This window comes from Nymphaea colorata, chromosome 1, assembly GCF_008831285.2.
Source record: "Nymphaea colorata isolate Beijing-Zhang1983 chromosome 1, ASM883128v2, whole genome shotgun sequence".
Classification (NCBI taxonomy): domain Eukaryota; kingdom Viridiplantae; phylum Streptophyta; class Magnoliopsida; order Nymphaeales; family Nymphaeaceae; genus Nymphaea; species Nymphaea colorata.
Window position 1 is genome coordinate 18,574,871 of NC_045138.2, and position 27,886 is coordinate 18,602,756.

General features: G+C 35.7%; 1 long non-coding RNA gene across 6 annotated transcripts; it reads left to right on the top strand.

Moving 5' to 3' along the window:
- Positions 1 to 4,456: 4,456 nt before the first annotated feature.
- On the top strand, positions 4,457 to 27,851 carry LOC116246235 (uncharacterized). Of its 6 annotated transcripts, none has more exons than XR_004170666.2 (9): positions 4,457 to 4,602; positions 4,784 to 5,141; positions 5,263 to 5,610; positions 5,741 to 5,849; positions 7,489 to 7,595; positions 7,800 to 7,907; positions 24,402 to 26,039; positions 26,361 to 26,417; positions 27,395 to 27,851. It is a non-coding gene; the product is annotated as an uncharacterized LOC116246235 (long non-coding RNA). The 6 variants fall into 6 exon arrangements; XR_007573015.1 differs by having other exon boundaries at positions 7,492 to 7,595; XR_007573011.1 differs by lacking the exons at positions 4,457 to 4,602; positions 4,784 to 5,141; positions 5,263 to 5,610; ... (1 more) ...; positions 7,489 to 7,595; positions 7,800 to 7,907 and adding an exon at positions 12,047 to 12,078 and having other exon boundaries at positions 12,862 to 26,039; positions 27,395 to 27,533.
- The last annotated feature ends 35 nt before the right edge of the window (positions 27,852 to 27,886 follow it).

Sequence of the window (27,886 nt, forward strand, 5' to 3'; positions counted from 1 at the left end):
TGTAATAAATTAATTTCATATTTTTGTAATCACACCGACCATATATTGGTTATTAAATGGAAAGTTATGCTTTCAGGTAACTCCTTCACGTCTTTTTTTAACTCTTTATCCTTCACTGCTCGCTCTTCAATGCAACATAAATGGGATGTTTGGATGACTATGTAAAACCAAGTTTATTAATATTATATAGTATTTGGATGCCATCAAGACTGTGCTAAAGGAAAATCTGCCTTGACAAAAACCAAGGAAATGAAAATTTTGAATCCCACCAGGTTATCCATAAAAACTGTGTCATATATATATATATATATATATAAAACCATCATCTCATTAATTCTCATCCAATACTTTGTTTTTATAAAACCAAGTTTTCATAAAACTATATTAGATGAGGATGTCATCCAAAAGCGCCCTATGAAATTTGCTTGTATTAAATAGGTGCAGTAGTGGAGGCAATTGGGGGCCCTCCGTTATGGGCCCCCTTATGGAAGATATATTGATGTATTGCGGCCAACTTATCTTAACAAATATTTATTTGGAGCCCTTATGTCAAAGTTTATATAAGACTATGGTCTTTACTGGAAGAAACGCAAAAAGGCGTCTTTTTTTAGAATTGTATCCGCAAAATGGTCTTAAGCAGTATCTGAACCAAGTATCGACTTGCATGTGCAGTTGCGCTCTCCTCCCCCACCCCCAAAAAAAAAACATTTATTTTTATATTGGTACATCACCGCAATTACATATTGTTCCCTTTTTTTTTTCTTCTTCTTTTTTAGGGTGAGTGGTTCATTCCACCGCCTTAAGAGAGGCCACAGGCCCCCCTCGTCACCCTCTCCTTGGGTGACTGAGCTTGCTTCGGGCCCTTTTACGGGCCAGGGACTGAAGCACGTCTGGAGCGGGCAGGTGATGTCCAAGGACTCGACTCGGGTTTTTAGCGGACAGAGCACTTCCCCCGCACCAGTGTGCTACAACCCCTTGGGGTATATTGTTCCCTTAATGTCTAAAATTTAAGTATCACTGCCTCGAGAACAGAATAGCTATGTATTATACGAGGGGGAGGATGTGAAAGCCTGCTCCCTTTCACAACATGCAACCCTTTCCTCTTATGGGTTTAACACCCAAATCGCCCCCACCGTTTTAGCGTGGTGAGTGCGGGGGCAGTTGTCATTTGAAACTCCCACAGCTTCAATTCTTTATGATGCAAAAAAGGGCAGGGCACCAATATGAAAGCTGAAATATAGCAGTGAAGTCACCCCGAGACACCTAAAGCAACCTTAGAGAGATTGGGAGGAGATGCGATAGGGATGGAGAAGGTGGTGCCTTTGGCCTTCACTCGAGCAGTTGCCAATCACACAAAACTTGACCACTAGTCTTAAGAAAGGAAAATTTTTCTTTTCTCTTTTGCTGCTGTTCTTTGTAAATCATATTATGGTTTATAGATGTCTCCTTGAATACACAAACTATTTAATTCAAGATGAGTTTAGGAAGGAAAAAGGTTTAGTAGGCTTCACTTTTGTAGCCTCTTGCTTAACAACACGAAGCTTTTCTTAAACTTTACAGTTACAAAAATGAAGCCAACATTGAGAATTAGAATTAAAATTCATCCAAAATTATTTAGCCAGATCTCTAAGAAATTTCCCACATGGACATGCAGCTTGAAGTAAAAACAAATTAATTAATGAAATTTTCAGGAAACATTGTGTTTGAAAGAATTATATTACTACTTGAAATTTAGAGAAAAACAACCTACAAATGATTCCTAACTATGGAGGCAAATGTGATATGGCTAGGACGGAATAAATGACCTTTAGACATTCTAGAAATAGTTAGGAATTTTATTCTCTTTAATAACTTGAAAAGGTAAATGTTCGTTCCACCTATCTCATTAAGAGGGATTATTTTTCAAAAGTTGGCATCACAATTGTTAGAAAAAATTACAATCGATCAGAAACTGTCAGAAATTGTTTGCTAGTTCTCGCCTTAATAAGTGGAAGACAATTTTAAAATTATTAAAAAAACTGATGATGACAGTATTAATTTTTGGTGTAGACTTGTCTTTTAAAAATTAATCTCTTAAGAGAGCAATTTTGGTTTTCTGCTCATATTTATTTCATAATAACAAAAATACAAGTTAAAAACTAAGGGAAAAAAGTACCTTGTAATAAAGATGGGGATATAAATGTATAGCGATTAATGATCCATTTTTGAACCCTCTAGTTGAACCTAGTAAAAACTATCCAGATTGGAGAACAAATCATGTTTGAATTTGATAGACGACTTCATAACCGATCGTATCTGGGTCTGAAATCCTAGGAACCAATCCAAATACATACAGACGAGTCGGTTCTTATGCTGAATTTCATTTTAGGAAATAAAATTCAGATTTGAGACTGAATTTGAGTCTGACTACAGCGAAGTCAAATTTGGTAAAGGGTAGGTCCAAATCTGAATCGGAACCCCCATTGCATCTTTAAATAAAGCTAAAGCCCGGTTCATGGCTTGTACGTTTTTGGTGAAACAACTTGACCAACAAAAATGATGTATTATTTAAATGTTGTTTTGCATAAGTAACAAATTGTTATTATCTAGTAAAACTAAACTGCTCAAAAAACTAAACTGCTTAAGCAAATATTGTGACATAATGTTCCATGAATTTGCCTCAAAATTTTGGGGTATAGGTGTGAACAGCCTAGTATAGGTGTGAAATGCCTTCTCAAGAAAAAGCAGCAAGATTTTCAGGTCCACCTTTCAACCTTCAAGTCAACGTGGTTCCTAATGTTAAGAAGTTTTGGCATCTGAACTTTACTCATAGGTACAATCCTCATTTTTGTTTTTGACTTGTAGGACTTGTAAAGTTGTCAATAGATCAAATATCCAACCAAACTGTTTTGAAAAAATCAGATATGAACAAAATTTAACATCAGATTAAAAAGTAAGATCAGACTCAGGTTTGAGAAATGACATCTAATCGGATTGAAATTCAGAAATATATAAATATCCGGTTGGATTCAGATCAGATTTAGTTTAAAATAAATATCCTATAACCAAAACTCTTACATTTCTAAAATTGGTCAGATTCGGGTTTGGATATGAATGTAAAAGCTTCTGTCTTAACAGTTGGACCCTCATCCATCCATGTGGAATACCGAGTTAGTGTCCTGCAGGCTACGAACCCCCTAAGTTAGGGGACAGTAAGTGCCCTTTAGTCAAAATTTTAGCCATTTGGTCGGTTCCAATAGTCCCCTTCTAAGAATTTATCTATTGATAAACAAATTAAAACAAATTAAATACGAAGAGAAACGAACTGAATGCAGAATGTGAAGGTTATGGAACGTTATTAATTTTTTGTTAGAAAATGTTGAAAGACCGGGCGAGCCAAAGTGCTTTTGGCTCATCTGACTTCAATTTATGGTAAAGACAGCCAATTCAATATGATGTGTTTGTCATATTATTCGCCGAGTAAGTGGTTGTGCACCACTTCTTTGCATTTGGTTGGATTTAGTTCTACATGAATACCTATATCAAACGCACTTTATTGTGAAAGTCAGTTGGATTTGGTTTAAAGTTCAGATGTAAGTTCAAATAGCGGATTTGGATCAGATTCAGATATGGATACAACTTTTCTTCATTCCCATTTGAATCTGAACATCCAGAAAAGCATGTATGGGTATGACTACATTTTACTTTCATAAGTTTTCTCGTCAGCAAACTAAATTTGACCATAAATATGATCATGAAATGACAATTCTTGTTAGGAAATGCTCACAGACCGACAGCAAACTAAATTCTTTCACATATTGACTTGTTTGTCGACACTGCACTAGGGCCTGCTTGGTTAGCCCAAATATCAAACAACCGAATCTTTAAAATAGAAAACTAATTTTTTCGTATGATGGTGTTTAGGTAGAGAACCAGGAAAACAAAATCCCAACATTTTTCCAGAAAACAAAATATATATAAGTGGTTTCTTGAAAACTAGAAAAAGTTTTGATTTTTGAAAACCTGAAAACAAATGCACACCTTTCTTTCGTGTTACTAATCCTTTAAAGACTAATATTGGAATTTTTTTTTAATTTTTTGACAATATTATTTTGAAGAAATTATAAAAGACCGCTCGAAGATTAGAAAAATAACAAACAAGCAAGCACCTAACTTTTGAATTACAACAACCAGACACTCAACGTTTCAATCAGCAATTGAAATTCTAGTTGTGTATGGATAAAAGGATCGGCAAATCATTAAATTAGAAGAAAAATAACTATATATTGGAGGGAAGACGATTAATGAACAAGTTGAGATCTTGTTCTATCTCTTATCATCCGAGAACCCGAAATGCGCGAGATGGGAAGGTGATATTAACGATAAAATGAAATTAAATTCAAATTTCAAAGGATCGGTGGAGCACACGGACGTGAAGGAAACTTCGAGACTGGAAGAGGAAAGTAACCGTCTCTTCTTGAAGTATATTGCTTCAAGAAAAAGGTAACCGTCTGTTGCATCTCCCGCTTTCCCGCGCTTCCAGCCCTCTACCTCCGCGATCGCTCGCTCTCCTGCCAGCGCTCTCCAGCCGGCGGCCTCCATCACCACCGTCGTGCTCCGAAGGTAAATGCCTCTTCTCTCTCTCTCTCTCTCTCTCTCTACTTTGCGTTGGCCATGGGCCCATGGAGAGGGAAGAAGGCTTGCTCCGGAAGGGAATGGGTCGGGGGGAACTGTGGCCCTAGGCAGCGTTGCCAAATCCATCAGTTATTGTCGATATTGATCTTGACGTCTTTTTGCATCTCAGAGAACTGCTCTAGAGCCAGGGGGCGCTGTCAAAGAAGAAAGAGGGAGAAGGAGAAAGAACATGATCATTGAATCTTTTGAGTCTTTGTGAATGTTGGGTTTCTCGTGCAAGCGACAGCGACACATAGGAAGGCATATAGGAATCATGTGACCCTAGACAGCTTGCTGGATCACTCTCTCCATCTACCTCACCGCCCGTCGGAGTAGCAGATTGATCCCCTTGCCTTTCGCCTCCCTACCGTTTGGACCTTATATCTTATCAACGTTGTTTTCCTTCCTATCGTTGTTCCATCTGACGCTTTCTGGGGTTTCAATACTTTGACCGAATATGTTTTGCATGAGAAAACTCACTTTTCTAGGTAAGTAATCTCTCTCGTTTGCTTTTCTTCTCTCCTTTCTTTCTAGGGTTTACTTCACTAGAAACATGTCGATTGGTGTTTTATCTGAGTCTCTCTCTACGTTTTGTGTACTTTGGCACAGAGAACGATGCAAGGGGGAAGACGAGGTTGAGCCGCCGGCCGTCGATCAACTCGTTGGACGACGGATGCCTTATGCACATCTTCAGTTTCTCGTTTCAGTCTTTGTGGATGTTGGGGTTCTCGTGAGGGCGATAGCGGCACATAGGGAGGCATATACGAATCATGTGGCCCTAGACAGCTTGCGGGATCATCCTCTCCATCTACCTCACCGCCCGTCGGAGTGGCAGATTGATCACCGTGCCTTTCACCTCCCTACTGTTTGGACCTCATATCTGATCAACGTTGCTTTCCTTCCTATCGTTGTTCTATCTAACGCTGTTTCAATACTTTGACCTAATCAGTTTTCTAGGTAATTTATCTCTCTCGATTGCTTTTTCTTCTCTCCTTGCTTTCTAGGGTTTCCTTCACTAAAAATATAAAAACATGTCAATCTGCGTTTTATCTGAGTCTCTCTCTACGCTTTGTGTATTTTGACACAGAGAACGATGGAAGGGGGGAAGACGAAGCTGAGCTGCCGGCCGTCAATCATCAACTCATTGGACGACGGGCACCTTATGCACATCTTCAGTTTCTTCCCTCCACTCTCTGGTACTTTATTGCTCTCGACTTACCTTTGTTTTTCTTTTCTTTTTTTCTTTTCTTTTTTTGCCTTTCTCTTTTCTAGGGTTTGGTATTCCATGTTCAGAATGATGGTCGACTTGCCTCTTATGTGGGTCTAAGTTTTTGTGGTGACTCTAATTCCAATCGTTGATTTAGCTAAGTAGTTATCAAGTGAAACGTGGGCTTTTAATAGTCAATGAGCATGATCGAACTTGGGGATAGCACATATTTGGAGCCATGAACCATTAATTTGTTATTAAAATGCAGCAGGACATGCCCCTACATCAACATCTCAAGCAAAATATACTTACATTGCAATTAAATTGTTTGTCTCTTCTTATGTGAAAAATTAGGTGAAAACACGGGAACCCTAGGGTTAGACTCTTTAAGCCTCTTGAAAAAATGGTTGTCATTCAGATACTAGATTGCTGGAGCAAGTTCTTAGCAGCTTGAATGATCTGATCCCTTGAAGATTTTTATAATCTCTAATTAGCTTGGAGTGGGTGTCTGAACAGTTGCATAGAGGGGAGGCCTGTCTTGCAAATGGAGTATTTTGCTATCGATAGTTTTCTCTTCTTTAGTCTTCAGTAAGGAATGACCTTCGGCTGATGTTGCCTCCTAGTTTCTGTCTTTCAATCTAATATGTAATATGGGGAACATACCATTTTTCCTTCATTAAAAGGAGGAAAGGGATCCAGCCATTAAGGCTGGAAGGAATCAGACTAACCTCCAATTTTTGTTTGTATGTATCATGAAAAATATATCCAGAGAAAACACAATGGACTATGGAGCTTATACATGTATACATGAAGCAAGACATAAATGACCAAATGAAATTGCTATGCTGCAAACATTTTCACTTTTAATTGGACCTAGGAGCCTTTTCTTTTTTCTTTTTGCAAATGAACATATGAATTTTTCATAAGCCTTATATTTGTCTGTTACCAAACCAAGTTTTGGCCTCAAACAACAAATGCACTCTGATGGAGTTAAGAGAATTACTCAACTAATTTTTAGTTCAAATTACAAATAGATATACACAGATGGATGCAACACAGGCACCTGGACTTGGTGGATGTAGATGAGCTCATCAAACTGCTTTAATTGTTATAAGTAGCTGCTTGCTAATATAATCCATCAAATGAGCACTGACTTCAGAAGTGACAGGTTCTTTGTCATGATGAGCTAATGCAGTTAGAATATAGAATGGTGAGAACCTAACTATTTTCTTTTTTTTTTTGTAACTTAATAGAACCTTCATAATCTAAATAGACAAACTTTAGACACTCTCCACATAGTGACTATCAAGTTTCTACCTAACAATTTATGGTCAAAGTTTTCCGATGATTCCACCACATATTGGAGATATTTGTTTTTGTCTATCTGGTCATATTTTATTTACTGCCTAGATTGTTGTAGTTTCAAAAGTGTTTTATGGTTTTTGCTATGCATTGCTATGCTAGGGAAGTTGTCCTATACTACACTGTCAGTTTGTTTTGGTACCTGTTCTTTCTATTGCTTATTGTATCTTCCCGTCTAGTGTATAACTGTATGTATATCTTTTTTTTTTTTTGTCGATGTGTATATTTTTATTTCCTCAAAACTGATGCTTCCATTGTTCTTTTAGCAGTTAGATGTTGTTGCACCAATATTAGCAGGCTTGGAGAGACCAATTGCAGTTGCTCAAGTAAATGCTGACAAATGCAGGCATCTTGCTTCAAAATTTGATGGCGAGTATGATGCTTCAAACCTATTGTTCATTACTGTTCTCAGCTGTTTTCATATTAAAATAGTTTCTTCTTCGTGTTCTAGATCTTTTTCTGAATTTTATGTCATCAAAGAATTTCCCTGCTTTGAGGGACTGAGTTATTTGCATTGTTTTAGAGATTAGATCGAGGACAGGAATGACTGCATCTAAAAAGTTTTCTTGTAATGCAGTGGGTTTCCAACTCTCAAGTTTTTTATTCATGGTGTGCCAGTGGATTATACTGGTCCAAGCCGGTCAGAGTTGCGTGTTGAGGGCTGCTAGTTGACCTCCTTATTCAGGTTAGAGGATTTATTTTGCTTTATTTAGTACAATTATACAGATATTAGTAGTTTGCAGATCACCATAAAGTGGTATGGTAGCGGTTACAACTTTCTTTTGTCTTTTAGACCAAAGAAAATACTATATCATATACAAGGTTAGTAACTAAAACGGTTATGCTGCTAGCTCTCAATCTGAAAATGCTTTCAACTGCTTTTGTAGTTATATATCTTAGTGTTATTGATTGCAGTTAACTTTTTCATTTTTACTGCGTGACCATTTGTTTGTTATTGTTGGTTGTTCATGCATCTTACGCTTTTGTTGTTTCATGAGCCGTTGAGGGATAGTTGGTGACACAGCAGCTGCGTTATCATTGTTAATGCATGACTAATTGTGATAGTTAATAGCAATGAGTGCACCCTTCATTCCGTCATTATTTTTAATGGTGCCATTCTTGATGAAGAGTTAGCATCACTGATGACATTTATGGAAGCATGTTGTACAACACTAAATGTCATTTTCTTGTAGTGAAGTTTTTTAAATGTTTGACAAGTGTCATAAATATTTAGAAACCTTGTGTATTTTGATATGGTTTCTTGAACATAGGTAAACACTTTTTAAAACTTCTTTATAAAATTTTGGTAACTTTATTGTTGCTTCATACAATTTTATAGAAATTTTTAAAATTAATTTTTCACATTTATTAAAAAAAGTTGAAAGTAACAAATTGTTTATATAGATTTTGGCAAAGTCTTGTGCACATTTTTATGCTCATGAAACATTTTTGTTCTTTTAGTTTTTCATGATTCTTTTAACCAATGTTTGCAAGCTTTTTTTAATCTCGTAGTTTTTTTTTTCGAATTACCATGGACATCTTTGATGACTTAAACCGATGATCATATATTATTATCTTGGATGACAATTTCCATATTTTTCTGAATAAGTACCTCTCTAATTTCTTTTTATATTTGTACATAGTTTCCCAAACATATTTGTTGACCCTTCTCACCCAAAATACCGTGATTATCAAAGATTGTTACTGTCATGTTGGATTTTTTTACAAAGATTCAAATGTTCTCTAACATAAACATTTGATGAACTTTCATGCGACAAAACAAAGTTTTTTTTTTTTTCAAATTTATTGCTATTTAAATGGCTTGCACAAGTTCTCATAGAAGTTTGAAAAGTGTTGTCAATTTTTTACAAATTTTCATGCATCATTATGTGGTTTGATGAACACTTGCGTAACATTTTTGAAAATTATATATCCAGATTTTAAACATTTTTATTGCCTTCATGATTCTAATTGAACTACAAGTTTTCGTGCATCATTAAAAGAAGAATGTTTGAACAAGTTGAAGCGAATTCATTACATAATTTTTGATAGACGCTTTTGGACATTTATAGACTGATGGAAAACAATGGTTTTTTATTATATTTTTATGTCTTTCTTGATAGATGTTGGTTGCTTAAGGAAATTTGAGAAAAGTTAGTAGTTAGTGTAGAAGTAATTAATAGTTGGGTCGCGTCTTATGCCTATGCAAACCCTATTAATGACCATATAAATGTGTAGGGTGTGGTGATACCCAAGAGGGCTACAGTTAATTAGAAGTCAATGCCCTTGGATGCTTAACCCTAATTAAAGGAGTTGAGAGTTATTGGGTAGTCTTAATTCTTGTTTGTCATCGTTTCCATCTAGGAGAGAAAAGGTAGTCCACTGCTAGCATTGGGCCTCAAAGCAGATTGAAGAAGATCGAAAATCTGTGGTTGTGTGGATGGAAGTGGTTGAGAAGCAATACAACAAATTGATGAGTGTTTCGCCACTATAGATCAACATGTACAATCTATGATTGCAAAACAACCATCTTAGGTTCTCTTACCAAACAACACCAGACCTCTTAGGTTGTTGGGAACTAAACCCCATTGCTAACAACCGAGTTAATTACAAACTTGGAAATGCCTAAGATAGAGATTCCAAGGTTGTCAGGCGACGACCCCTCCCAATTGGGTCTTTCCTGCTGAGCAATTTTTTGACTATCAAGGGGTTGCTTTGGAAAGAAGGGGTTGCTCATGCTGATGCTGTAGTGCATATGGAGGGCACAAGGATACATTGGTATCATTGGTTGGTGGCTCAACAATGTTGTCCTTCATGGAACCTGTATGGAGAAGACGTAAACTTTGCATTTTGGCTCAGCTACTTACATTGGCTACAATGTGGAGCATTCTAAAATGAGGCAGAAATGGCTCAATCAAGAATATCAAGCTAAGTTCGAAGAACATAGTAATGATGGAAGTTCAACCATTTTAGATCATGGGACCACCGATCTAGACTCACAACAGATCAGATAAGGCCATTGACTGAAGCTTAACAATATCTATATCAAACACGACCACTGATCGTAGTTCAACAATATTAAGATCAGATTAGACCACTAATCGAAGTTCAACAATATAGAGATCAAATATGACCTCCGATCAATGTTCAACAATATTCAGATTAGATAAGACTACTGAATGAAGTTCTACAATATTCAGATTAGACAAGACCACTGATCGAAGCTCAACAATATTTAGATCAGATATGACCACTGATTGTAGCTCAATAATATTCGGATCAGATATGACCACTGATCGAAGTGCAACAATATTTAGATTAGATAAGACCACTAATTGTAGCTCAACAATATTCGGATCAGACAGGACCACTGATCAAAGTTGTACAATATTCAGATCAGACAATACCACTGATCGAAGTTCAACAATATTCAGATAAAATAAGACCACTGATCGAAGTTCAACTATATTCGGATCAGACAAGACCACTCATCGAAGTTCTAGAATATTCAAATCAAACAAGACCATTGACTTAAGTTCAACAATATTTAGATCAGATAAGACCTCTGATCGTAGTTCAACAATATTCACTTCAAATACGACCACTGATCGAAGTTCAACTATATTTTGATTAGATAAGACCACTGATCGAAGTCCAACAACATGCAGATTAGATAAGGTAGCTGATTGAAGTTCCACAATATTCAGATCTGATAAGACCACTAATCGAAGTTCTACAACATTCAGATCACATATGATCACTGATCGAAATTCAACAATAATCATATCAAACAAGACCACAGATCGAAGTTCTACAATATTCAGATCAGACAAGACCACTGATCAAAGTTCAATAATATTCAGATCACATAAAACCACTTATTGAAGTTCAACCATATTCAGATCAGACAAGACCACTGATCGAAGTTCTACAATATTCAGATCAAACACCATTGATCGAAGTTCAACAATATTAAGATCAGATAAGACCTCTGATCGTAGTTCAACAATATTCCCATCATATAGAACCATTGATCGAAGTCCAACTACATTCTGATTAGATAAGACCACTGATCGAAATCCAACGCCATTTAGATTATATGCGGTAGTTGATCGAAGTTCCACAATGTTCAGATCAGATAAGACCACTGATTGAAGTTCATCTATATTCGGATCAGACAAGACCACTGATCGAAGTTCTACAATATTGTCTGATCTGATAAGACCAGTGATAGAAGTTCTAAAACATTCAGATCACATATGACCACTTATAGAAGTTCAACAATATTCCGATCAGACAAGACCACTGATCGAAGTTCTACGATATTCAGATCAGACAAGACCACTGATCGAAGTTCAACAATATTCAGATCAGACAAGACCACTGATCGATGTTCAACAATATTCAGATCACATAAGTCCACCGATCGAAGTTCAACTATATTCGGATAAGACAAGACCACTGATCGAAGTTCTACAATATTCAGATCAAACAAGACCATTGATCGAAGTTCAACAATATTTAGATCAGATAAGACCTTTGATCGTAATTCTACAATATTTGCTTCAGATAAGACCATGGAACGAAGTTCAACTATATTCTGATTAGATATGACCACTGATCGAAGTCCAACAACATTCAGATTAAATCAGGTACCTGATCGAAGTTCTACAGTATTTAGGTCAAGCAAGACCATTGATTGAAGTTCATTAATATTTAGATCAGATAAGAGTCATAAGACCGCTGATCGTAGTTCAACATTATTCGCATCGGATAGGACCACTGGTCGAAGTTCAACTATATTCTGATTAGATAAGACCACTTATCGAAGTCCAACAACATTCAGATTAGATAAGGTAGCTGATCGAAGTTCCACAATATTCAAATCTAATAAGGCCATTGATCGAAGTTCAACTATATTCGGATAAGACAAGACCACTGATCGAAGTTCTACAATATTCAGATCAAACAAGACCATTAATCGAAGTTTGAACAATATTTAGTTCAGATAAGACCTCTTATCGTAATTCAACAATATTCGCTTCAAATAAGACCATTGATCGAAGTTCAACTATATTCTAACTAGATAAGACCACTGATCGAAAGCCGACAACATTCAGATTAGATAAGGTTGTTGATCGAAGTTCCACAATATTCATGTCTGATAAGAGTACCAATGATATAAGTTCTACAACATTCAGATCACATATGACTATTGATTGAAGTTCTACAATATTCCGATCAAACAAGACCGCTGATCGAAGTTCTATAATATTCAGATCAGACAAGACCACTGATCGAAGTTCAACAATATTCAGGTCAAACAAGATCACTGATCGAAGTTCAACAATATTCAGATCAAACAAGACCACTGATCGAAGTTCAACGATATTCATATCACATAAAACCTCCGATCAAAGTTCAACTATTTTCGGATCAGACAAGACCACTGATCGAAGTTTTACAATATTCAGATCAAACAAGACCATTGATCGAAGTTCAACATTATTTGGATCGGATAAGACCTCTGATCGTAATTCAACAAATTTGCTTCAGATAAGACCATTGATCGAAGTTCAACTATATTATGATTAGATAAGACCACTGATCGAAGTTCAACAACATTCAGATTAGATAAGGTAGCTGATCGAAGTTCCATAATATTCAGATCCGATAAGACCAGTGATAGAAGTTTTACAACATTCAGATCACATATGACCACTGATCGAAGTTCAACAATATTCCGATCAGACAAGACCACTGATCGCTGTTAAACAGTATTCTGATCAGACAAGACCACTGGTCGAAGTTCAACGATATTTAGATCAGATAAGACCACTGATCGAAGTTTATCTATATTCAGATCGGACATGACCACTGATCGAAGTTCTACAATATTTAGGTCAAGCAAGACCATTGAACGAAGTTCAACAATATTCAGATCAGATAAGACCTCTGATCGTAGTTCAACAATATTCGTATCGGATAGGACCACTGGTCGAAGTTCAACTATATTTTGATTAGATAAGACCACTTATCGAAGTCCAACAACATTCAGATTAGATAAGGTAGCTGATCGAAGTTCCACAATATTCCAATCTGATAAGTCCACTGATCGAAGTTCAACTATATGCGGATCAGACAAGACCACTGATCGAAGTTCTACAATATTCAGATCAAACAAGACCATTGATCGAAGTTCAACAATATTTAGATCAAACAAGACCACTGATCGAAGTTCAACGATATTCATATCACATAAAACCTCCGATCAAAGTTCAACTATTTTCGGATCAGACAAGACCACTGATCGAAGTTTTACAATATTCAGATCAAACAAGACCATTGATCGAAGTTCAACATTATTTGGATTAGATAAGACCTCTGATCGTAATTCAACAAATTTGCTTCAGATAAGACCATTGATCGAAGTTCAACTATATTATGATTAGATAAGACCACTGATCGAAGTTCAACAACATTCAGATTAGATAAGGTAGCTGATCGAAGTTCCATAATATTCAGATCCGATAAGACCAGTGATAGAAGTTTTACAACATTCAGATCACATATGACCACTGATCGAAGTTCAACAATATTCCGATCAGACAAGACCACTGATCGCTGTTAAACAGTATTCTGATCAGACAAGACCACTGGTCGAAGTTCAACGATATTTAGATCAGATAAGACCACTGATCGAAGTTTATCTATATTCAGATCGGACATGACCACTGATCGAAGTTCTACAATATTTAGGTCAAGCAAGACCATTGAACGAAGTTCAACAATATTTAGATCAGATAAGACCTCTGATCGTAGTTCAACAATATTCGTATCGGATAGGACCACTGGTCGAAGTTCAACTATATTTTGATTAGATAAGACCACTTATCGAAGTCCAACAACATTCAGATTAGATAAGGTAGCTGATCGAAGTTCCACAATATTCCAATCTGATAAGTCCACTGATCGAAGTTCAACTATATGCGGATCAGACAAGACCACTGATCGAAGTTCTACAATATTCAGATCAAACAAGACCATTGATCGAAGTTCAACAATATTTAGATCAAACAAGACCACTGATCGAAGTTCAACGATATTCATATCACATAAAACCTCCGATCAAAGTTCAACTATTTTCGGATCAGACAAGACCACTGATCGAAGTTTTACGATATTCAGATCAAACAAGACCATTGATCGAAGTTCAACGTTATTTGGATCAGATAAGACCTCTGATCGTAATTCAACAAATTCGCTTCAGATAAGACCATTGATCGAAGTTCAACTATATTATGATTAGATAAGACCACTGATCGAAGTCCAACAACATTCAGATTAGATAAGGTAGCTGATCGAAGTTCCATTATATTCAGATCCGATAAGACCAGTGATAGAAGTTTTACAACATTCAGATCACATATGACCACTGATCGAATTTCAACAATATTCCGATCAGACAAGACCACTGATCGCAGTTAAACAGTATTCTGATCAGACAAGACCACTGGTCGAAGTTCAACGATATTTAGATCAGATAAGACCACTGATCGAAGTTTATCTATATTCAGATCGGACATGACCACTGATCGAAGTTCTACAATATTTAGGTCAAGCAAGACCATTGAACGAAGTTCAACAATATTTAGATCAGATAAGACCTCTGATCGTAGTTCAACAATATTCGTATCAGATAGGACCACTGGTCGAAGTTCAACTATATTTTGATTAGATAAGACCACTTATCGAAGTCCAACAACATTCAGATTAGATAAGGTAGCTGATCGAAGTTCCACAATATTCCAATCTGATAAGTCCACTGATCGAAGTTCAACTATATGCGGATCAGACAAGACCACTGATCGAAGTTCTACAATATTCAGATCAAACAAGACCATTGATCGAAGTTCAACAATATTTAGATCAAATAAGACCTCTGATCGTAGTTCAACAACATTCAGATTAGATAAGGTAGCTGATCGAAGTTCCACAATATTCAAATCTGATAAGGCCATTGATCGAAGTTCAACTATATTCGGATAAGACAAGACCACTGATCGAAAGCCGACAACATTCAGATTAGATAAGGTTGTTGATCGAAGTTCCACAATATTCATGTCTGATAAGAGTCCCAATGATAGAAGTTCTACAACATTCAGATCACATATGACTATTGATTGAAGTTCAACAATATTCCGATCAAACAAGACCGCTGATCGAAGTTCTATAATATTCAGATCAGACAAGACCACTGATCGAAGTTCAACAATATTCAGGTCAAACAAGATCACTGATCGAAGTTCAACCATATTCAGATCAAACAAGACCACTGATCGAAGTTCAACGATATTCAGATCACATAAAACCTCCGATCAAAGTTCAACTATTTTCGGATCAGACAAGACCACTGATCGAAGTTTTACAATATTCAGATCAAACAAGACCATTGATTGAAGTTCAACATTCTTTGGATCAGATAAGACCTCTGATCGTAATTCAACAAATTTGCTTCAGATAAGACCATTGATCGAAGTTCAACTATATTATGATTAGATAAGACCACTGATCGAAGTCCAACAACATTCAGATTAGATAAGGTAGCTGATCGAAGTTCCATAATATTCAGATCCGATAAGACCAGTGATAGAAGTTTTACAACATTCAGATCACATATGACCACTGATCGAAGTTCAACAATATTCAGGTCAAACAAGATCACTGATCGAAGTTCAACAATATTCAGATCAAACAAGACCACTGATCGAAGTTCAACGATATTCAGATCACATAAAACCTCCGATCAAAGTTCAACTATTTTCGGATCAGACAAGACCACTGATCGAAGTTTTACGATATTCAGATCAAACAAGACCATTGATCGAAGTTCAACATTATTTGGATCAGATAAGACCTCTGATCGTAATTCAACAAATTCGCTTCAGATAAGACCATTGATCGAAGTTCAACTATATTATGATTAGATAAGACCACTGATCGAAGTCCAACAACATTCAGATTAGATAAGGTAGCTGATCGAAGTTCCATAATATTCAGATCCGATAAGACCAGTGATAGAAGTTTTACAACATTCAGATCACATATGACCACTGATCGAAGTTCAACAATATTCAGGTCAAACAAGATCACTGATCGAAGTTCAACAATATTCAGATCAAACAAGACCACTGATCGAAGTTCAACGATATTCAGATCACATAAAACCTTCGATCAAAGTTCAACTATTTTCGGATCAGACAAGACCACTGATCGAAGTTTTACGATATTCAGATCAAACAAGACCATTGATCGAAGTTCAACATTATTTGGATCAGATAAGACCTCTGATCGTAATTCAACAAATTCGCTTCAGATAAGACCATTGATCGAAGTTCAACTATATTATGATTAGATAAGACCACTGATCGAAGTCCAACAACATTCAGATTAGATAAGGTAGCTGATCGAAGTTCCATAATATTCAGATCCGATAAGACCAGTGATAGAAGTTTTACAACATTCAGATCACATATGACCACTGATCGAAGTTCAACAATATTCCGATCAGACAAGACCACTGATCGCTGTTAAACAGTATTCTGATCAGACAAGACCACTGGTCGAAGTTCAACGATATTTAGATCAGATAAGACCACTGATCGAAGTTTATCTATATTCAGATCGGACATGACCACTGATCGAAGTTCTACAATATTTAGGTCAAGCAAGACCATTGAACGAAGTTCAACAATATTTAGATCAGATAAGACCTCTGATCGTAGTTCAACAATATTCGTGTCGGATAGGACCACTGGTCGAAGTTCTACAATATTCAGATCAAACAAGACCATTGATCGAAGTTCAACAATATTTAGATCAAATAAGACCTCTGATCGTAGTCCAACAACATTCAGATTAGATAAGGTAGCTGATCGAATTTCCACAATATTCAAATCTGATAAGGCCATTGATCGAAGTTCAACTATATTCGGATAAGACAAGACCACTGATCGAAGTTCTACAAAATTCAGATCAAACAAGACCATTAATCAAAGTTTGAACAATATTTAGCTCAGATAAGACCTCTTATCGTAATTCAACAACATTCAGATTAGATAAGGTAGCTGATCGAAGTTCCATAATATTCAGATCCGATAAGACCAGTGATAGAAGTTTTACAACATTTAGATCACATATGACCACTGATCGAAGTTCAACAATATTCCGATCAGACAAGACCACTGATCGCTGTTAAACAGTATTCTGATCAGACAAGACCACTGCTCGAAGTTCAATGATATTTAGATCAGATAAGACCACTGATCGAATTTTATCTATATTCAGATCGGACATGACCACTGATCGAAGTTCTACAATATTTAGGTCAAGCAAGACCATTGAACGAAGTTCAACAATATTTAGATCAGATAAGACCTCTGATCGTAAGTCAACAAATTTGCTTCAGATAGGACCATTGATCGTAGTTCAACATTATTCAGATCAAACAAGACCATTGATCGAAGTTCAACAATATTTAGATCAAATAAGACCTCTGATCGTAGTCCAACAACATTCAGATTAGATAAGGTAGCTGATCGAAGTTCCACAATATTCAAATCTGATAAGGCCATTGATCGAAGTTCAACTATATTCGGATAAGACAAGACCACTGATCGAAGTTCTACAATATTCATATCAAACAAGACCATTAATCGAAGTTTGAACAATATTTAGTTCTGATAAGACCTCTTATCGTAATTCAACAATATTCGCTTCAGATAAGACCATTGATCGAAGTTCAACTATATTCTAACTAGATAAGACCACTGATCGAAAGCCGACAACATTCAGATTAGATAAGGTTGTTGATCGAAGTTCCACAATATTCATATCTGATAAGAGTCCCAATGATAGAAGTTCTACAACATTCAGATCACATATGACTATTGATTAAAGTTCAACAATATTCCGATCAAACAAGACCGCTGATCGAAGTTCTATAATATTCAGATCAGACAAGACCACTGATCGAAGTTCAACAATATTCAGGTAAACAAGATCACTGATCGAAGTTCAACAATATTCAGATCAAACATGACCACTGATCGAAGTTCAACGATATTCAGATCACATAAAACCTCCAATCAACGTTCAACTATTTTCGGATCAGACAAGACCACTGATCAAAGTTTTACAATATTCAGATCAAACAAGACCGTTGATCGAAGTTCAACATTATTTGGATCAGATAAGACCTCTGATCGTAATTCAACAAATTCGCTTCAGATAAGACCATTGATCGAAGTTCAACTATATTATGATTAGATAAGACCACTGATCGAAGTCCAACAACATTCAGATTAGATAAGGTAGCTGATCGAAGTTCCATAATATTCAGATCCGATAAGACCAGTGATAGAAGTTTTACAACATTCAGATCACATATGACCACTGATCGAAGTTCAACAATATTCAGGTCAAACAAGATCACTGATCGAAGTTCAACAATATTCAGATCAAACAAGACCACTGATCGAAGTTCAACGATATTCAGATCACATAAAACCTCCGATCAAAGTTCAACTATTTTCGGATCAGACAAGACCACTGATCGAAGTTTTACGATATTCAGATCAAACAAGACCACTGATCGAAGTTCAACAATATTTAGATCAGATAAGACCTCTGATCGTAGTTCAACAATATTCGTATCGGATAGGACCACTGGTTGAAGTTCAACTATATTTTGATTAGATAAGACCACTTATCGAAGTCCAACAACATTCAGATTAGATAAGGTAGCTGATCGAAGTTCCACAATATTCCAATCTGATAAGTCCACTGATCGAAGTTCAACTATATGCGGATCAGACAAGACCATTGATCGAAGTTCTATAGTATTCAGATCAGATAAGGCCACTGATCGAAGTTCAACTATATTTGGTTGAGACATGACCACTGTTCGATGTTCTACAATATTTTGGTCAAGCAAGTCCTCTGATCGTAGTTCAACAATATTTAGATTAGATAAGTCCTCTGATCGTAGTTCAACAATATTCGCATCAGATAAGAACCACTGGTCGAAGTTCAACTATATTATGATTAGATAAGACCACTTGTCGAAATTCCACAATATTCAAATCAGATAAGACCACTGATCGAAGTTCAACTATATTTGGATCAGTGAAGACCACTGATCGAATTTCTACAATATTCAGATCAAACAAGACTATTGATCGAAGTTCAACAATATTTAGATCAGATAAGACCTCTGATCGTAATTCAACAATATTCGCTTCTGATAAGACCATAGATCGAAGTTCTACTATATTATGATTCGATTGGACCACTGGTCGAAGTCCAACAACATTCAAGATAGATAAGGTTGTTGATTGAAGTTTCACAATATTCAGATCTGATAATACCAGTGATAGAAGTTCTAAAACATTCAGATCACATATGACCAATGCTCGAAGTTCAACAATATTTCGATCAGACAAGACCACTGATCGATGTTCTACACTCTTTAAATCAAACAAGACCACTGATCGAAGTTCAATAATATTCAGATCAGACAAGACCGCTGATCAAAGTTCAACAGTATTCATATCACATAAAACCACCGATCGAAATTCAACTATATTCGGATCAAACAAGTCCACTGATCGAAGTTCTACAATATTCATATCAAACAAGACCATTGATCGAAGTTCAACAATATTGAGATCAGATAAGACCTTTGATCGTAATTCAACAATATTCGCTTCAGATAAGACCATTGATCGAAGTTCCACAATATTCAGATCACATAAAACCACCGATCGAAGTTCAACTATATTCGGATCAGACAAGACCACTGATCGAAGTTCTACAATATTTAGATCAAACAAGACCATTGATCGAAGTTCAACAATATTTAGATCAGATAAGACCTCTGATCGTAATTCAACAGTATTCGCTTCAGATAAGACCATTGATCGAAGTTCAACTATATTCTGACCACTGATCGAAGTCCATCAGCATTCATATTAGATGAGGTATCTGATCGAATTTCCACAATATTCGGATCTGATAAGACCGGTGATAGTTCTACAACATTCAGATCACATATGACAACTGATCGAGGTTCAACAATAATCTGATCAGACAAGTCCACTGATTGAAGTTCTACAGTATTTAGATCAAACAAGACCACTGATTGAAGTTCAACAATATAAAGATTAGATAAGGCCAGTGATTGAAGTTTAACTATATTCGGATCAGACATGACCATTGATCGAAGTTCTACAATATTTAGGTCAAGCAAGACCATTGATCGAAGTTCAACAATATTTAGATTAGATAAGACCTCTGATCGTAGTTCAACAATATTCACATCGGATAGGACCACTGGTCGAAGTTCAACTATATTCTGATTAGATAAGACCACTTATCGAATTCCAACAACATTCAGACTAGATAAGGTAGCTGATCGAAGTTCCACAATATTCAAATCTGATAAGACCACTGATCGAAGTTCAACTATATTTGGATCAGACAAGACCACTGACCAAAGTTCTACAATATTCAGATCAAACAAGACCATTGATTGCAGTTCAACAATATTTAGATCAGATAAGACCTCTGATCGTAGTTCAACAATATTTGCTTCACGTAAGACCACTGGTCGAAGTTCAACTATATTCTGATTAGATAAGACCACGTATCGAAGTCCAACAACATTCACATTAGATAAGGTAGCTGCTCGAAATTCCACAATATTCAAATCTGATAAGAACACTAATCGAAGTTCTACAACATTCAGATCACATATGACCACTGATCGAAGTTAAACAATATTCCTATCAGGCAAGACCACTGATCGAAGTTCTACATTATTCAAATCAGACAAGACCACTATTCGGATCATACAAGACCGCTGATCAAAGTTCTACAATATTCCGATCAAACATGACCATTGATCGAAGTTTGAACAATATTTAGATCAGATAAGACCTCTGACCGTAATTCAACAATATTCGCTTCAGATAAGACCATTGTTCGAAGTTCAACTATATTCTTATTAGATAAGATCACTGATCGAAGTTCAACAACATTCAGATTAGATAAGGTTGCTGATCGAAGTTTCACAATATTCAGATCTGATAAGAGTCCCAGTGATATAAGTTCTACAACATTCAGATCACATATGACCACTGATCGAAGTTCAACAATATTCCGATCAGACAAGACCCATGATCGAAGTTCTACAATATTTAGATCAGACACTGATTGAAGTTTTACAATATTCAGATCAAACAAGACCACTGATCAAAGTTCAACAATATTCAGATCACATAAAGCCATCGATCAAAGTTCAACTATATTCGGTTCAGACAAGACCACTGATCGAAGTTGTACAATATTCAGATCAAACAAGTCCATTGATCGAAGTTCAAGAATATTTAGATATGATAAGACCTTTGATCGTAATTCTACAATATTCGCTTCGGATAAGACCATTGATCAAAGTCCAACTATATTCTGATTAGATTAGACCACTGATTGAAGTCCAACAACCTTCAGGTTAGATAAGGCAACTGATTGAAGTTCCACAATATTCAAATTTGATAAGACCAGTGATAGAAGTTCTAAAACACTCAGATCACATATGACCGCTGATCGAAGTTCAACAATATTCAGATCAGACAAGACCACTGATCGAAGTTCAACAATATTCAGATCAGACAAGACCACTGATCGAAGTTCAGCAATATTCAGATCAGACGAGACCACTTGTCGAAGTTCAACAATATTCAGATCACATAAAACCACCGATCAAATTCAACTATATTCGGATCAGACAAGACCACTGATCGAAGTTCAACAATATTTACATCAGATAAGACCTCTGATCGTAATTCAACAATATTCGCTTCAGATAAGACCATTGATCGAAGTTCAACTATATTCTTATTAGATAAGACCACTGATCGAAGTCCAACAACATTCAGATTAGATAAGGTAGCTCATCGAAGTTCCACAATATTCAGATCTGATAAGACCAGTGATAGAAGTTCCACAACATTCAAATCACATATGACCACTAATCGAAGTTCAACAATATTCAGATCAGATAAGACCACTGATCGAAGTTCAACTATGGTCGGATCAGACATGACCACTAATCGAAGTTCTAATCGAAGTTCTGCAATATTTAGGTCAAGCATGACCATTGATCGAAGTTCAACAATATTCGCATCGGGTAGGACCACTGGTCGTAGTTCAACAATATTCGCACCGGGTAGGACCACTGGTCGAAGCTCAACAATATTTAGATCAGATATGACCAATGATTGAAGTTCAGCAATATTGAGATCAGATAAGACCATTGGTCGTAGTTCAACAATATTCAAATCTGATAAGATCATCAATCGAAGTTCAACAATATTTGGATCAGATAAGACCACTGATCAAAGTTCAACAATTTTAGATAAGATATGACCACTGATCGAAGTTCAACAATATTCAGATTAGATAGGACCACTGATCGATGTGAAACAATTTTCAGATCTGGTTTGGCCATAGATCGAAGTTCAAAAATTTTTCGAGCTCAACAATTTTATGCTCAGATAGGACGAATGATTGAAGTTCAACAATATTCATATCAAATAAGATCACTGATCGAAGATCAACAATTTTTAGATGAGATAAGACCATTGATGGTAGTTCAATGCCTTTCATATCAAATAAGACTACTTATCGAAGTTTAACAATTTTCAAATCTGATTAGACAACTATCGATGTTCGACAATTTTCATATCCAATAAGTCCATTGATCAGATTAGACAATTCATCGAAGTTCAATAATTTTTAGATTAGATAAGGCCACCGATCGAAGTTCGACAATTTTCAGTTCAGGTAAGACTACTGATCGAAGTTTAACAATCTTCAGATCAGATAAGATTACTGATCTAAGTTCAAGAATGTTTAGACAAGACATATGATCAAACTTCAAGAATTTTTACATCTGATATGACCACTGATTGGACTTCAACAATTTTCAGTTTGATAAGACCATTGATTGTAGTTCAATATTTTTCAGATCAGATAAGACCACTAATGGAAGCTCAGCAATTTTCGGTTCAGATATAGCCAATGATTGAAGTTCAAAAATTTTGATATGAGATAAGACCTCTGATCAAATTTCAACGATTTTCACATCAGATAAGATCAGTAATCAACGTTCAAGAATTTTGAGATAAGATGAAACAATCGATCGGAGATCAACAATTTTCTGATCAGATGGGACCGTTGATCGAACTTCAACAATTTTGTGATAAGACATTGATCGAAGTTCAACAATTTTCAAATCAAATAACACCATTGATGTACACTATCAAATATATTCCAATCCAACAATTTTAGATCGTATACAGCCATGGATCCCAACCCACATCAGAACAATTCGTGAATATGAGGAATTGTACGTTTGGTCACTAATTGTTAAGGCCTCACCTAGGCATGGATCACATAAGACCATTGATCTGAACCCACTGCCAAATCCAAATCCTACAATTTCTAGATACGTTAAAACTATTAATCTAAAACCACAATACGCCCAAATTCGGATACTCTAGGATTAGATATGACCATTGATCAAAGTTTAGCACTTTTCAGGTCAAATAAGACCATTGATCGAAGTTCCGCAATATTCGAAACTCCCCTAGATATTTTTGAATTTGTGGAAAGTAATGCTCTTTTGTATACTTTCATAACTTTTCTTCTCTATTGTTCCTGTCATGGGCTGAACAGTTCCAATCTTTTTTTTTTTAATTTATCTCTCTATTGAAAATTTTCTTGGATTTTCATCAACATCTTTGACATTTTTTGCCCATGATTCTATATTAGCTTTGGAAGAAAATTTGTATATTTTTCTCAAGCACTTGGTCTCGTAATTTTTTGTAGGATTTTGCTTAATTTCTTAAATATTTTCTTGATTGTTTCTCAAGAAAATGCAAATTTTTACCACTGGTTGTTTAATTGTGTGGGAATTTTTCAAATTTTCAGTGTTTTTTTTTTAATTGTCATTCCATCTGCATTTTGAGATGTTTTCTTTATATGCAAAATCCTGCATAATGTGAAAATATCCAATGTTTTCGGATGTGAACATATACTTTTCATATCCTTTTTGCAGTTTTATGTGCAGTGTCGTGAGTTACTTTTCAAGGAATGGCAATAATTATGTGATGTTCTATTATATTTCCTGTTAGAGCATGGGGAACACATTGCCATTTGACAGGTACACGGTCATGTCTACATCTCCAAAGCATTTAGTAGAATGTAACTTGAGGAACCATAGAAAGTCCTCGTTTAGTTATGTCTGATCATTCGTTGTTGAATACCATGTTGGAACCTTGATTACTGAAAAGCTTGCAGAGGTTTTTATTTTCTATATCATTTGTTTAAAATGGTTTGCACAAATCCATGTTTTTTAACAGACCGATGTTACTTAAATTTCCTCTATAAACAGGAAGTTTTGGAACTAAAAAATTTGCTTTTACAAGGATTAGCTAAGGATAAGGTCAACGGGAGGTTCTACTTTTGAGGAATTCAGAATCCAGTAGTTGGTTTGTCTTTTGCTTCTTGCTGGATATTCTTGACCTATTTGGTTGCTTTGTCTGGTCCATTTTTTTGGGTCATGCATTGCTCTTTACATTTTATGAAGCTGTCCTTGGGTGAGTGCAGCTTGTTGTTATTTCATTGTCTTTTCTACTCATTGTTATGTTTCACTTGTGTTTATGTTTCCATACAATTTTTATTCAAGTAGCTGTTTTATAATTATATCATGTCTTTTTGTTTCCTGACATTTGACTTGGTACTTACCCTTGTTGTGCGAATCCAATATGTTGTGCAATGTCCCTCTAGTTGACATTTCATGGAACACAACGATGGTGTGTGTGGTTCAACGAAGATAATGTTTTGCCAATTATGGCTAGCTTACTGCTTAAGCAGGTGTTTATGTGGTAAAAGAACTAAAGTTCTCTCATGTATTAGTTTTATAAGGGACCTAAAATTGTTCTCAAGTAAAACCATTTTTAAGTTCATTAATTTGTATTGATCTTTTGAAACGTACCCAATAATCAGTAGGTCAACGATACTCAATTTAGCTGTAATCTAGGAAATAGTATTACTTTTCTGATTTAACAATCATTTTGACAAAAATGCTCTTATCGACTTTTAATGGATATTAGAAAAACTTGTTTTCTTAACTATATTGAAAATGTAGGTGTCTTTTGAATATCTGCATTTTGTGTTTTTGAAACTTTATTAATATTTTTAGACAAAATTTAAGGCAGTCTAGTGATAGACCCCGTCCGAACATACCTTATTATTTAATTGGCTCAAGTGCTAAGGGAAGATAAGATTACTATAGCAATTGGGAAGAACATACAACATGAAATGTGCGAAGCAGCTCTCTCTGTCTTCCCCACACTCGTACATAAATTCAAACTCAATTGATCGTAAATCATTCATATTGGATCATCAAATGATTCATATAAGACACACGTGCATCCACAGTCGGCTTTCAATGAATTTTTTGGTTTTTTGTGGTAGCAGAGGTAGGATATTTTTGGTTAAAGGGCACTTGAGTTATGTTTGGTGTGCACACACCACATAATTTATTGGATCTCATAGTGTTGTTTTTTTAGTAAATCCTTTATTGCTCCGAGAATTCTTGACCACTGAGAAGAAACCAAGATGCCGTTCAAAGCTGTCGGTCTGACATCCACTAGTTGGGGGTCCAAGATCCTCATCCCAAAATGTACCAAAGGTAATTTACCCAGCATTTTTTACTCTTTCTTTTATTAGATGACTCTTGACATCTTTTTTGCATAATCAGGATACAATTGATTTTTTCTTATTTATGCGAAAAAATGTACTTTAAGACCTGTTTAGATGAGGCAAAGTTAGTATTACCAGGAAAATATGAGAAGATGAATAAGGAAAATTTAGTATAAACTCCCTTTTTTGAAGAGAGTCTCAAATATGAGACTTAAGTTTCTGATTTTTTTAAATACTTTGTTAGTTTTACTTAATATCAATGTTGTTAGAATCAGCTTAAAAGAATGGCACTGACGTTTTTTTGTTACAGCGTTGTTTAACTCAAGATGATAACGTTGAAGGGTATGGACTCATACGTTGCTCTGAGGTACCCTTCTATCTCTACTTTCTACAGAAAGTCAGAAACTACCACACAGTATACAACATTCCTTTTTTGTTTAGTTTTGGGGCAGCTTTGAAACTATTTTGAAGATAGTCAAAAGCGATATAAATAGGTTGTGGACTATAAATGATAGGGATAAGATCAACTCTAGCTTTCTGTTGGTATTACCTTTGGAAAGTGCTAATAGTACTATTAAGTTTTCGTGAAGGGGCATTAAGTAGCTCACCAATTTTTGTGGGCAAAATAAAACATTCAATAATTTATAAAACATTAATTTTCCCGTTAAAAGAAAGTTAGTAGCTCACCAATTTCTTGTCCACAGCACATTTATTCTTTTTGTACGGGGGAGGTTCCGATCAGAAGGCAATTTTTCTGCCCGACCCTAGTATATGGTTGTTGGAGTTCACTTTGGCGCTCCTTCATGAGTCATGCCCGTCAAATAATCTAGTCGAAAGATAATTATAGCTCAGCTCGTGGAGTCCCCATCACAAAACCTGAATATCGTTTAGGCAAGTTAGTTGTGGGGTTTTCAACTTGCGCAATCTAAGAACAATTTGTCTTGTTTACAAATCTAAGAGTTTTTATTTTTAAAATTTTTTTGAAGATTTCGGAAGAATTTTGTTAAAAAAAAAAAAGATTTGCCGTACCGTATTATATGAGATGAAAAACACTCAGTTTTAAATCTTGTAAATGATATTTGTGGGAACGAGTTAATTTGCAATTTGCGAGGTGCATCTCTGCCTCAGTGAGTTGTAGTTTATTTTCTCAAAGTGGCAAAAATACTAGAAAAGTCATGTTGGTTTAAGTCTGACATTTTTCACCCAACCGTGGCTGACAACACTAAGTATATTTTTCTACCAAATTTCTTACTTAAGCATGTTATAGTACTCTTCTGATTTTTTCTTGGTATATCGGTCCTATAAACTAATCTGTATTTTCTTGATAATGTTTTCGTCGTGTAGCAAACCTGATATGGGATGGAAGAATTTGAACTTGAACTTTAATTAAGGTAATTGAGATCAGCCGACCGCTGGATATTACCTGTGCTTTCTACAACTCCTGACTATTAATGAGGAAGTGCCCGTGTATTATGAAAAAGTGAGTTGAGGATAGGCTTGGCAGTCGGCTAAGTTGATTGCTTTAAAGTGTGCATTGTTTCTAGTATTTTCTTTCCAACTGTTCACCGAAAAAAATCTTTTCCTTCCAATTGAACTTAGACATCCCAATTTGACAAGTGATGCCCGTCTTTTTGGGTCTTCTAAATTTATGCATGATCTATCCGCAATTTACGAATGCATCCACGCTTGGGTGATGTAGAATTAATTTATCTTTGGAATGACATATTTAGGGGCTCATCTTTTCCGAACCTTCACTGTTATCTAATATAGCGGTCATGATTCAATGCCTTATGATGGAGTGTTCCAGGTTCTCGCTTTATTATTTAACCGAGAAGA